The 14427-nt window shown below is 40.2% G+C and overlaps 1 protein-coding gene across 1 annotated transcript in view; it reads right to left on the bottom strand.

The window, feature by feature from the left end:
• The window catches only part of LOC124593940 (sodium channel protein Nach-like), a 273902-nt gene that overhangs the window by 134992 nt on the left and 124483 nt on the right, over positions 1-14427 (bottom strand). The gene's annotated exons all lie outside the window — the stretch shown is intronic.

Genomic DNA, 14427 nt, shown 5'->3' on the forward strand with positions numbered 1-14427 from the left:
TGCCATTAACGCTTACGCTATCTAAATTTAACAGAGTAAGTTTTGGTAAGAGCGCTGCTAGTTTGAAGAATGTGCTCGCGCGTTTCTCTCTCTCTCTCTCTCTTCCCCCGTGTCTCTTGTGCAAGCGCACACCATTCCTAAACTTAATTTCGTCGTAATGGTTTGAGTCTTTTTTTCTTTTGGCTTCTCTCCGAATATCTAAACGTAACGTCCCTTATTTTTCTAAATGAAATGTATAACTAGGTAAATAGCAATAACACTAGCTTTTCAATCAGGTGCCACCATATGCTGTACAACTGAAAAGTTTTGCTCTCCTGTTGCATCAAAATACCCAAAGTAATAAAATACCATACAATGTACCCTTTGCCTTTCCAAATACGCTTCATTATCGCGTCAGCTATCGCCAACACACTATCATCGGAACCATTAACCCCATAAGAATGTTTTTGTCACAACAAATTTCGATTAAGGTCATGAAATCTACAAGAATGTTTAGCGCACTGAACCTAGGGGGGGGGGGGGGGGGGGGGGGGGGAAGCAAAGGACACTCGTCAAATAAAAGACTTCAATAACGAAAGATCTGTATCGGACAGCACAAAACGATCAACGTATCTTTTTTTTTTTTTTTTTTTTTTTTTTTTTTTTTTTTTTATCACAGAACACAGTTGTGTACCAAAGTAGCTGCAAAATATCTACTTAAAAGTTCACGTATGTTAGAAAAAGAAACAGGACCGCGTCTAGTAAAGCAATGTGGTGTTCAAAACAATCTTTGGATTGATGATTACATTTTACTTCTACTGTCACTGTGTAAGTCATTGTCTAGTTTGAAAATGACTGTTATTGTGAGAAAAAAACAGTAAGAAGTAAATGTATTGGAACGTGAGTATAAGAATTTCAAGATGTTCAGAAGGGCTTCTGCAAGATGTGCGGTTCCCTATTAACACAATATTCTTGTTGCCGGACAAACTCTTTTGTTTTAACCACACTGTCACAGGAGATAAATCCACAGTATACAAGGATAGACAAAATGCAGAATAAGTCAAGGCTTCAGGTCAACACAAAGAGAGATGCATTAAAGAGCATAACAAACTGAACTGGGCGTTTTGATTAGCTTACCCATGTTTTGGTTCTATTTCAACTTATCAAGCTAGATCCTAAGAAATTAGTGTTGTCGATACAGAATGAAATAAGCTAAAAGTGTTCATAAAAAAAGCCACAAAAAAGTTGAAATACAACAAGGTGTATTATTATGCAGTTTCATTTTTGCAATAATTATACTGTGTAACAGAGTAGCATGAATTTATATTTAAGTTCTTAATCTGAAATCTGCAGGACAGCACAGTAATACAGTCAACTGCGAATGTAAAACTTTTTGAATTAAATATGCCTGGTAACATGGAAACAATGGATCTGGATTTTTAGTAGCATAACAGATGACATGCATCACTACACATGCTAATTTGAAGATTAATTTGAGTTTATGAAACTTACATTTAGTATTATTTCAATTAAATCATCTGTGCATTGTAGTGACGTAGACTGTCCTACATACGGCTATTGTTGCAGTTTTGTTAACAATTAAAGGTGGAAGCATGTAATCCTACTGTTGTGTCGAAGCCCTGATCGTACTTCAAGAATAGCATTCAGCTTTTCAGAACTCAGATTATTGCGAAGTTTCATTTTAACTACATTCCGTCGTGTGAACAGTCCTCCTACTCTCCCAGCTGCCTATACAAGAACGAGCATAAAGTGAAAGAAGCCAACATTCTAAATCGGTTTTATTCGGACGCACCTTGTCCTTCTTATCAGGTTAAATTTCAGTCATCAGTTGCTAATTAATGTTATTATGCTTTACCAGTTTCGACAAATTAATTTGTTACCTTCAGAAGCTTAGTGTTAGTTTAGCGGATGTCAATATCTACTTGACAGAAAGAATGTGTTAGTTTAAACACTTGTTGACAATTTGCGGCGCATATATTCACAGTTTTGTTGTTAGTTGGCAAAGCCAACGAATTTGAAGGCACATAAGTAAAATAAAACTGCTTGTGGTAATTCATTGATCTACAGCTTGGCCGAGGTATAGGTTTGGTTGGAAAGTAGCAGTTTGGTTCTGAGTTGGCGAAGCTAGCGAATGTGATACTAAAAAAGTTTGGTTGTGTTCTCAGACTGACCTGTACCTCAGCCCGTTTGAAAAACTCTCCAGTATATCTCGTTATAGTCACCATACTGCTTACGGCGTTTGTCACGTGTTTCCTATGTCAGTGATCAAAGCTCTTATTGAACATTCCTCTATATCAGAGGCAGCCGAACGTCGTGTACTGCTACACTGTTTACGCACAGGATTGAGGAATCGACGCCATCGTTCTTCTAATAATTCAGATTTAAGTTCCCTGACCATCCCTGTTAAGTTTTCACATGGGCTGCACCACCTAGTTAGCACATCTGGATTACTTCGTCTGCTGGCAGACATACTTGGCAAGGCCCAATTACTGGATTTCTACTCTAAGATACGTCGCCCTTGCACTTTGTATGCGGTATCTTTAAGAGATGCTCTTCACTTTCTCAAAACAAGTTGCAAGCGGACGTTATGCGACTATTGGTTTCTTCGATGGCGATTTATTCAAAAGCGTAAATTTCGCGATCATTGCTGACATGTATTTTTGTTCTACTTTGCAGGTAAAGCTCGTAACTGATCCATAAACTGTTAAATTCGCGCTGAAAGCATTTACCTGTAGGTTTTTACGTCAAGTCGCCGAAAAACTAAAGACAAGCTGGTACTTGCTGTCTCCCATCGCATAGTCAGTAACACGTAGTTGTTGGGAGAGGCACTCACACAAATAACAGAGGTCGACGGTTTACAATTTTAATTCAAGTTCATTGTTAATGGGTTCGTCTTGCTCCACTGTTCACAAATAAGCACAAAGGCGGAACACAAACCACACTCACTCACTGTCACAAGCGTCCTCGGAAACTTTCACTTGCTGCTCCGTTGTTTGTATACCAACTGCTGCCCCCTCCACAGTCACATCGCCCAAAGATATTGTTGCAATCTCCCAACTCGATCCGCATGGGAATTAGGATGGATACACACAACACCAAACAGGTTTGTATTCCATTCCTTATCCGTTTTACATAGCTTCATAATGACACGTCTGGAAATTATAGGATGTGCTACGTTCCACAAGTTACTCACTAATCTAGCAATTTAACATTGCAGTGTGTTTTTTGTTTGTTATGGACGTTAGCTTGAAGGTGAGGGTCATTCATTACACCGAGTTGAAATACTGTCCTAGTCAATCTTCATTTTTTCACAGCCATCTGGCGGATAATCCTTCCCAGCAGGCGAAAGCATCGTTGGACATTACTGCTGAGCGCACCTTGTAAATATTTTATATATACTGACAACATTAGAGGTTCTAGTTAGAGTTGTCAGTTCCAATTAGCAGAAAATCATCAGCTCTTAGGGACTCATAATCTGAAAAACAGGCGAGACAAAGACTTAAATTTAGGACATAAAAAGTGACGTAAAATTTCAATCATTAGATGAGCATTTCCTTATAATTTATTATTACCAATGTTGGTACACCGATACATCTGTACTCAAATGCACCGTTCTGTTCATGTAAAATACCAGCTTATGGCTAGCAATAATATGTTTCCAACGTTCTTCAGCATTTTGTCAACAAGATATGTAAACAGGAATAAGCATACTTCAACATGGATAATCAACAGTTAGGCTATATACTCGGAGTTTTTTCGCCGTGCAGCCTCAGCCGTTTGTCGGTCACTTTGAACACACGTACAACAGAAGTACAGCATCGGTAAGCAATCGCTATGTGAGCATGAGCGGCAACAAGATAACTTACTATAGATAACCCTACAAATTACTTCGTACTTCTATTCATTGACGACAACGTAGATGGGCTCTGTGTACACACCTGAAAGTCCTATGCCCTGTGCGTTTTGTTTCTCACCACAAATGGAGACATGAAGCGAATAATTTGATGTGCAGAGCGTCCACCGCCGTGGAATGGGAGTACTAATTCACGCGGCCAGTCAGTGGGGGAGAGGGGTGCGGGAGAATGTTAAAGCACTGTTAGAAAGCAGTTGCTTGGCGGTAATAATACAACAATGGAAGTCACTCGAAAAGTACTGTTCGGCAGGGGCTAAGAGTTCCCAGTTCACTGTTTGATCGTACCCTCCTAGCGCGTAAGTCTTTCTTGGTTGCCGCCATCGATGTTTTCAGAAACTCATTTCGTTTGATGTACTCAATCATTTTTAAAGCGAATAGGCATTATATCGGTATCAGTGATGAAATGAGTGAGCTTATATCTTGGAGAAAACGTGTGGATAAAAATCCTAGGTCAATATCGCAAAAACTCCTTTATTGTTTACTAGTTTCAGCTCATTGAGCCGGCCGGTGTGGCCGTGCGGTTCTAAGCGCTTCAGTTTGGAACCGCGTGAACGCTACGGTCGCAGGTTCGAACCCTGCCTCGGGCATGGATGTGTGTGATGTCCTTAGGTTAGTTAGGTTTAAGTAGTTCTAAGTTCTAGGGGACTGATGACCTCAGTAGTTAAGTCCCATAGTGCTCAGAGCCATTTGAACCATTTTTTTTTTCAGCTCATTGACGATCCATTTTCAAAAAACGATTCAAATGACTTTGAGCACTATGAGACTTAACATCCGAGGTCATCAGTCCCCTAGAACTTAGAACTACTTAAACCTAACTAACTTAAGGACATCACACACACCCATGCCCGAGGCAGGATTCGAACCTGCGACCGTAGCGGTCGCGCGGTTCCAGACTGAAGTGGCTAGAACCGCTCGGCCACAACAGCCAGCTCAGGAACAAGGAAGTAGCTGTATTACGGCTGCACTAAAGATATACAGTATATTGCTAATGTTGTACATTTTGTAACCATGAGAACGTACCTTATTGTGTACGTGACAAGAGCGATATAGTTCAACAGATTACGACGATGTGCAATGCTCGGTGGCTGATACGCACGACATTAAGTAATTTTTATTGATCTGAAGGTGGATCGTCAATGAGCTGAAACTTGCAAACAATAAGAGTTTTAGCGGTCTTGACCAAGGATTTTTATCCACACATTTCAACACAACAGATCGCTTGTCTTCCGATTTGACAATGTCAAGCAACAACCCATATCTTTGAGTAGTTGTATTTTCGGTATCCAATTTATCTTTGATGTATACCGTGATGTGACAAAAGTCATGTGGTAGCGATATGCACATTACACATGGCGGTAATATCACATACACAAGGTATAAAAGGGCAGTGCAGTGGTCGACTTGGCATTTGTACTTGTATGATTCATGTGAAAAGGTTTACGACTTGCTTATAGCCACACGACAGGAATTAACAGACCTTGAATGCGGAAGAGTAGTTGGAGCTAGACGCATGTCACATATCATTTTAGAAATCATTTGAGAATTCAATATTCCGAAATTCACACTTGTCAACACCGTGCCGAGAATACCAGATTTCAGGCATTACACCTCACTGCAGACAACAGTGCTTGATGGCCTTCACTTAACGACCGAAAAATGGTTCAAACGGCTTTGAGCACTATGGGACTTAACATCTGAGGTCATCAGTTCCCTAGAACTTAGAACTACTTAAACCTAACTAACCTAAGGACATTACACACAACCATGCCCGAGGCAGGATTCGAACCTGCAACCGTAGCAGTTGCGCAGTTCCCTGACTGTAGCGCCTGGAACAGGTCGGCCACCGCTCCCGGCTTAACGACCGAGAGCAGCGGGGTCTGTGCAGAGTTGTCGCTGCTGACAGAGAAGCAACACTGGGCGAAATAACGGCAGAAGTCGATGTCCGATGAACGACGAACGAAATCTGGCGTTGTGGCTAAGGCAGCAGACGTGCGACGCGCGTGCATTTGCTAACACCACCGCGTCGCATGCAGCGCCTCTCGTGGGTTCTGACCATATCAGTGAACCCTAGACGACCTGAAAACCGTGACTGGTCAGATGAGTCCCGATTTCAGTCGATAACAGCTGATGGGAGGGTTCGAGCGTGGCGCAGATGTATGAAGCAATGGACAAACCTGTCAACACGGTACTGTGGAAGCTGGTGGTGGTTCCATAATGGCGTGGGCTGTATTTACACTGGATGTGAATGCACCATCTCACTGGGACATACTTATTCGCAATTGGTTTGAAGAACATTCTGGACAATTCGAGCGAATGATTTGGCCTGACATGAACCCATCGAACATTTACGGGACGTAATCGAGAGACCAGTTCGTGTACAAAAATTCTACACCGGTAACTCTTTCATAATTATGGACAGCTATAGAAGCAGTATGGCTCAAAATTTCTGCAGGGGACTTCCAACTACTTGTTGAGTCCATGCCACGTCGAGTTGCTGCTCTGCGCCGGTCATAAGGAGGTCCGAAAACGATATTAGGAGGCATCCCATGTCTTTTGTGACCTCACTGTAAACCAACGGAGGAATTGAAGTGCACTCAAATTCAGTCAATAAATATTATAAGTAATACTCGAAGATAATGTTATGTTTGGCACTGAAATACGCCGAGCCGGCCGCTGTGACCGTGCGGTTCTAGGCTCAAATGGTTCAAATGGCTCTGAGCACTATGGGACTCAACTGCTGTGGTCATCAGTCCCCTAGAACTTAGAACTACTTAAACCTAACTAACCTAAGGACACCACACACACCCATGCCCGAGGCAGGATTCGAACCTGCGACCGTAGCAGCAGCGCGGCTCCGGACTGGAGCGCCTAGAACCGCACGGCCACCGCGGCCGGCCGCGGTTCTAGGCGCTTCAGTCCGAACTGCGCGGTTGCTACGGGCATGAATGTGTGTGATGTCTTTAGGTTAGTTAGGTTTAAATAGTTCTAAGTCTAGGGGACTGATGACCTCAGATTTTAAGTCTCATAGTGCTCAGAGCCATTTGAACCATTTTTGAAATACGCCGATTTTAATTAATTACGATATGACCTTGTTTTCCAACTAAAACGAGACTTACGACTTGCAGGAATTCGCACTACGTAAAACTCGCTGTTTTCTTCGGCCTGGGGTAGAAGAACCTGCAGTAAAATAATTGTTAATCTAGATGAGTATTCAGATTATACCAACTATCCAAAAGGAAAAGAAAGCCTTATCCATTACGTCGTGATGGAAGAATATTACAGCTTTTTAATAATAGCTGCAACGCCGCAATTTGGCTGTTTGTCAGTAACCAGTCTAAGTAGATACCGCCACTGTTATTGAGTCACTCTGTAACGTAGAAGATTATTCCGAGTTGTCATCTTGCATTGAAAACGTAGCTTGCCGTTGAGCCGGGGCGAGAGCAGATGGTCATCAAGCTAGCACAGCTGACGCTGGCTACTGGGCCGAGCAAGCCGTGTAGTTGCTTAACGCTGCGTGCAGCACGTCACACATACAATCTGAAGAAGTACAGTAAAAACTCGATTAACCGTCACTCTTTAAACCGTCAGTTTCTGTTAACCGTCACTGCTGAACAGCATAATAATACTGTAATAACATAATGCTCTAAGGTGCAGTGACGCGTTTACTTTTTTTATTTACTCTATTTTAGTGGGAAGTGAATGTACCCGCCCGCCGTAGAATGGTACATAAAATATGACCTTCAGTTGACGTGCTAACACATCTCCCCCTTTTCTTGTCTTTGTCTCACTTGTAAGTCAACAATCACCACTGGATCGGTTTCCAGTTGTGGCGAGAAGACTAATTGTCGCAGTGTATCTAGCGGGCTGTGCCGTGTTACGTGTTTTCCACTTGAATAAGTGTTATTGACTAATATTTTACACTAACGTATTTAGTGCAGGTGTGTGTGATACAGTGACTTGATAAAATGTCTGAAAAACGTAAACGTGTTGTTTTAGGACTTCATCAATCATAGGCTACCCCTACTTGTGACTGGGAAATCAAGAAAACATCGTCATTGAAGAATTTGAATTTGAATGCTCTCCCTGCACAATACTACGCCCAGAAGAGTGCTTGGATGGATCAATCAATTGTTTCTGACTGGTTTCACAAACAATTTGTACCTCAAGTTAGAGCACATTTGGCTGAAAAAAGTTGCCACAGAAAGCGCTATTGCTATTAGACAATGCCCCAATGCACCCTACTTGTGAAATGAAAAGTGATGACGGCAACATAACATGTCTCTTCCTTCCGGCAAACACAACTTCACTTATACAGCCCATCGACCAGGGAATCATCGGAAACATGAAACGTCGTTATAGAAAAATATTTATCGAAAGTTTGCTCTCATCTGATGAATCAACATCTGTAAAACAGTTTTGGAAGTCTTACAGTATTAAAGATGCCATTTTCAATGTTGCCAGCGCATGGAGTGATTTGTCAGTTTCAAATCTCAAGAACGGCTGGAATAAACTTTTGCCTCAACCTGGAGGTGAAGAATCGGAGGAACCTGAGTGTGTGACAGTTGACGAGATGGTAAATTTGTGCAATAATTTACAAATAAGCACAAATTTGACGTCAGAAGAAGTATCATAGTGGTTAGAGTGTGACAAAGTGGACGGGGGTTTTCAAATTTTGAGTAATGAAGTTGTTGCCAGCGTAAGTGCCACCGAAGAAGAAGAAGAAGAAGAAGGGGCTGATGAAGACGAGTGTTCAAACCATGAAGAAAAACAAACTATTAGCCATTCAGAGGCCGAAACAATGCTGTCCAAGTGTATGGAATGGTTTGAAAGTCAAGAAGAGGCTAAAGCAACGCAGGCACTACTGCTCCGAAAAATACGAAATATTGCCGCGGTGAAAGCTCGAACATCAAAAAGGCAGAAGAAATTGACTGACTATTTCCTAGCTAGATAAACTATTTCACCTGTAAGTTTATAGTGCAGTACAGTACTGTACATTACGTATTTTGCAACTTTTGTAGCTACTGTACGGATGTTTTTATCATGTAATAAATAGTTTTATTTGTTATTACAATCGTGTTTAATTTGTTTTCCCTCCGAAATACTATTATGTTACTGTGAGAGTGATATGTGTCTATACATAAAATAATTGATTGAGGTTATGTTTTGGGGGAATACAGTGTTTCTGTTATCCGTCTATTCGCTCAACCATCACGAAGATGACAGTTAATCGGGTTTCGACTGTACTATTAAATATTAATCTATCTTTTTCACAACTAGTATATGAAACTCTATGGATAATACAACCATATTGATAAAATTTCAAATCATAACTTCAATACTTTCGCAGATATGAATTTTTACTAAAACACAACAACCGTGCTGTTATTGTGAATCTGAGTTAGGGACTCTAATGTATGCATCTATAACTGCAACTGCCAACATGAGTAACGTAGAAGTAAATATCCTCGGAGCTCCATTCTTAAGAATCATATACAACCGTTCGCTCGACGAAAGATCCGTACCCAAAGACTGGAAAGTTGCACAGGCCACACCAATATTCAAGAAAGGTAGTAGGAGTATTCCACTAAATTACAGGCCATATCGTTAACGTCGATATGCAGAAGGATTTTAGAACATATATTGTGTTCGAACGTAATGAATGGCCTCGAAGTTGACACACAGTCAACATGGGTTTAGAAAACATCGTTCTTGTGAAACACAAGTAGCTCTTTATTCACATGAAGTGCTGAGTGCTATTGGCAAGGGATTTGAGATCGATTCGGTATTTCTGGATTTCCGGAAGGCTTTTCACACTGTACCACACAAGCGGCTCGTAGTGAAATTGCGTGCTTATGGAATATCGTCTCAGTTATGTGACTAGGTCTGTGATTTCCTGTCATAGAGGTCACAGTTCGTTGTAATTGGCGGAAAGTCATCGAGTAAAATAGAAGTGATTTCTGGCGTTCCCCAAGGTAGTGTTACAGGCCCTTTGCTGTTCCTTATCTATATAAACGATTTGGGAGACAATCTGAGCAGCCGTCTCCGGTTGTTAGCAGATGACGCTGTCGTTTATCGACTAATAAAGTCATCAGAAGATCAAAAAAAACTGCAAAACGATTTAGAAGAAATATCGGAATGGTGGGAAAAGTGGCAGTTAACACTAAATAACGAAAAGTGTGAGGTCATCCACATGAGTGGATGCGTTAAACTTCGGTTACACGATAAATCAGTCTATTCTAAAAGCCGTAAATTCAACTAAATACCTAGGTATTACAATTACAAACAATTTAAATTGGAAGGAACACACAGAAAATGTTCTGGGGAAGGCTAACCAAAGACTGCGTTTCATTGGCAGGACACTTAGAAAATGTAACAGACCTACTAAGGAGACTGCCTACACTACGCTTGTCCGTACCCTTTTGGAACACTGTTGTGCGGTGTGGGACCCTTACCAGATAGGACTGACTGAGTACATCGAAAAAGTTCAAAGAAAGGCAGCACGTTTTGAGTTATCGCGAAATGTGGGAGAGAGTATCACAGAAATGATGCAGGATTTGGAATGGACATCATTAAAAGAAAGGCGTTTTTCGTTGCGACGGAATCTTCTCACGAAATTCCAATCACCAACTTTCTCCTCCGAATGCGAAGATATTTTGTTGACACAGACTTACATAGGGAGGTACGATCACAAAGATAAAATAAGGGAAATCAGAGCTCGTACGGAAAGATATAGATGTTAGTTCTTCCCGCGTGCTGTACAAGATTGTAATAATAGAGAATTGTGAAGGTGGTTCGATGAACCCTCTGCCAGGCACCTAAATGTGATTTGCAGAGTATCCATGTAGATGTAGATGTATAGTATCAACTGAAACTATAACGAAGAGGATATGTTTAAGTAATATAATTTTCTGGAATTTTCTTTAGTTTCATTACATAGATTTCTAACGTAATTAAAAGTACTTTGGAAAATTGTTATTTCAACGTGTTTTGGATGTGTGAGTCTTTTGGAGAGATAGAAAGTGAGCGAATGGAGGACATATGTAAAAGGAGACTGTGATATTTTATTAAAACTACGTAAATGTATGCATGAGAAGGTTGTTGTGCAATGGGGGAATTTGTGATGTATGTCTGAGTGAGTTGATCAGTAATTTATTTTGTGGAAAGGAATCATATTTTGTTTTCACCAAATTTTATTTAGTTTCTCCTGGAATACCGAGATTTCTAGTCTTAAGTACTTGTGGTAATCTGATTGGCTGATACTAGAAATACCGCGAGTATAGAAGTACGCGAGATGATCTGATTGACTGCTTAACATACAAGCCAATAGGAATTCAGCATTTTCCAGCTTTGAGCCTCAGCTATGAGTCGAGAGAGTCGCTCTGGGGCCGTCTTCTGGTAAATGCCTATGTTAAACTGCGCTGATTAAATTTGTTCCAAAATTAATAAATTCGCAAGTTTGATCGGTTCTCGTGTCGTTGACGAAAAGCGACTATAGTACTGAATATTTCGTGCAAATTTGAGCTTTGTGAGTGGTTTATTTTAGAACATTTTCGCGTGTGAACATTTCATGTCGTATATAAACTCTGCGTGGCGTGTTTCGTGCAGATTACGAGACAGTATGGCGAGCACTTCTTCACAAGAGGTCTACAGAACGACTGAATGTGTCAACTCACTAGCAGTCGTGGGTCAGTGACTGTTTAGGACATTAAAAATATCAGCTCGCACTAAATACCTTCTGGCTGCTTTCGGGTGTGAACTTGTAACAGAGACAGTCACTAACGTTGCATAATTGATGGCGGAATATTAAATACGGACTCGATAGCCATTTTCCGTGTTTTAGAAATGATAAACCAACTTGAAATTTTAGACATTTTTTTCAAACGAGTCATGCAACAATCCCGAACGGTCGATAGTTTAACTATCAGCTACTGCCTAGGGACTGGAGTCACGTGGCCTTTGCGTGGTAGGTATTTAGTCGAATTTTCGTCCACGCTGATTTTGTCGGCTAAACCAGTATCTCCCATCGCAGAGTTAAGGGGGAGACAACCTGAAACCTATCCAGTTAGGCGTACTGATTGTTTAAAGGATAGTGAGAGACCAACCCACCCCATCGTAACAGACATAAGATCATGTAAACTTTCAGTCAGCGTAATTGTTCTAGTTCAATTGCAACAGCAGTTACAGTAGAGAAATACACTACTTAGAAAACAGCATATACACGATAAATAATGCGGTTCATTTGTTTAATTTTCAACTACTTGTTGCTGTGGTTTACGAATCTATGCTGCTCTGAAAGGGTCCTTGTCCGTTGAAATGTTCACAGAAACATTCTCGGACTCGGACTTCTTTTTCCCGTTTTGCATCATTTGCTCTTCTTGCTCCTTACTAACATCTCCCATATTGTCTGGGAAGTAATCAAGGTGCCTGTGTAAAAAGTGAATTTTCCTCATTAAACATCCTAAAGTTTTAAACTTACTTAACATTGTAGCTCTTATAGAAATATATTCCTGGTCTTTTTTATGTCCTAAGAACTTTATAACGACTTTCTTGAATAATACCCATGATTCTTTCTCATTTAAGGTCATTGTGGATTCAAAGTTAACATCAAACATCAATTTCCTAATGTCAAGTCCGACAAAGACGCCTTCTTTTAGTTTAGCTTCTGAAAGGTGTGGAAACGTTTGGCTGAGATACTTAAAACATGGTCCATCTTTAGACAAAGCCTTTACAAACTGTTTCATTAGGCCTAAATTTATATGTATTGGTGATAGGAGTTCCTTTTTTTTGTATCTACAAGGTTTTTGCGTAGAATGTTCTTCTCATCAGGTTTTAAAGACTCCCTCACAGGCTAGTTCTTTCTGCACCAGTGTTGATCCGTAGCCCTACTGTCCCATTCACACAAGAAACATGGAAATCTGGTAAAGCTACCTGGCTGAACAAGGAACATGAATCTTACTTTTAGATCGCCATATATCATCGAACCATGAGCAAAATAGTCTATTTTATTTAGCACTATTTCTAGGCTTTCATAGCGTTATTTCATATGTACAGAATGTACAACAGGTATATATGCATACATGTCACCATTGTGTACAAAACAGCCTTTAAACTAGTTTTGGTTGAATCAATAAACAGCCTCCAATGTTCCTTTTGTATTCAATACCAAACCCATTCATCAGACTGGGAATGTCTAAGCAGTAAACTAAATCACCTTCTTGTTGAAAAAACTTGGAAAATTGCTGCTCTCTCTCTCTGTACGCGTATATGCTGGTTACAACTGCCAATAAGTTCTTTTCTTTCAATCTAGAGCCAAGCAATTCAGCTTTTTCTTTCGTTAAGCCCAGATCCCTAACCAAATCGAAGCTCGGTCTTAGTAAACAATTTGGGCTCTAGACTTTATGTATTGCAATGGAATTCATCACCATCTGGTTCATGTAAATCAGATTGTACATCAGAAAATACTTCTGCTGGAATACAATTTAAATCATCTGGTGATTCACGAACTGGCACATCTACACCATGCCCTACTGGTCGGATGGCAGACGGAAGGTTAGGGTAGCTTATTACCTTCTTGTTTTTTCGAATTAGGACCAGTAATATCAACACTGCAAAAGTAGCAATCATCGGAATGATTTCTTGGCTCCCTCCACATCATAGGAACAGCAAATGTAAAGGCTTTTTTCTCATTTTTGGACCATTTTCTCAGATCAACACACACATAACATACCTTATGGAGCGCCCAAGTTTTATCTTGACCATCACGTTTGGATCCAAAGTATGATAGATAAACCTTTTTCAAAAAGTCTGTAATGTTTCTTCGGTGTTTTTTAATCACAAATTCGCCACAAATATAACAAAAATTGTCAGCAAAGTTCTTACAACAACGATTAGACATTGTACTGAGCACATGTACAGGAAACAGGAAAGTGAGGTTAGGCTGACAGTGAACGAAACACCATCTGTTAACACAAAAATAGAATCGACCTTTTTTTGCCAGCAAATGTTTTTCAGCAGTGATACCAAGGTCTTCTACATTCATTACACCTCATTTTTAAATTATTTTAACTATATAAAAGCTGTTAAATTCTTTAAAAATCGCTTAATTTAATAAATTTAACTGTAAAATGTGAAGAAAAGGTGGGCGATATTTTTGTTAAGTATCATATTTGGATTTCCCACGTTAAAAAAACCATAAGAATAAGGTATTTTCCGCAAAAAAGTTTTTCCATCGTTGGCCTGTGTAATCTGCTACATTACAAGAGATCAAATTATTAGTCTTAAATGGATAAAGACATACCAAAGGGTCAGGAGCTAGGGATTACCTTCGTTGATTTTAAGAATGTCTGTGCTAGTACGTGTCGTGAATCTCTGTCTATCCTTACAGAATTTGTTTTACATCAGAAACTAATCAACCTCACTACAGTCATCATTCAAAATACGAAATCTAAACCAAGGTTCAGAAAAGGAATTCTCTGACCTTTTGAGATTGGAACTGGACTTCAACTAGGTGATGG

Source organism: Schistocerca americana, chromosome 2 (assembly GCF_021461395.2).
Source record: "Schistocerca americana isolate TAMUIC-IGC-003095 chromosome 2, iqSchAmer2.1, whole genome shotgun sequence".
Taxonomy (NCBI): Eukaryota; Metazoa; Arthropoda; class Insecta; order Orthoptera; family Acrididae; genus Schistocerca; species Schistocerca americana.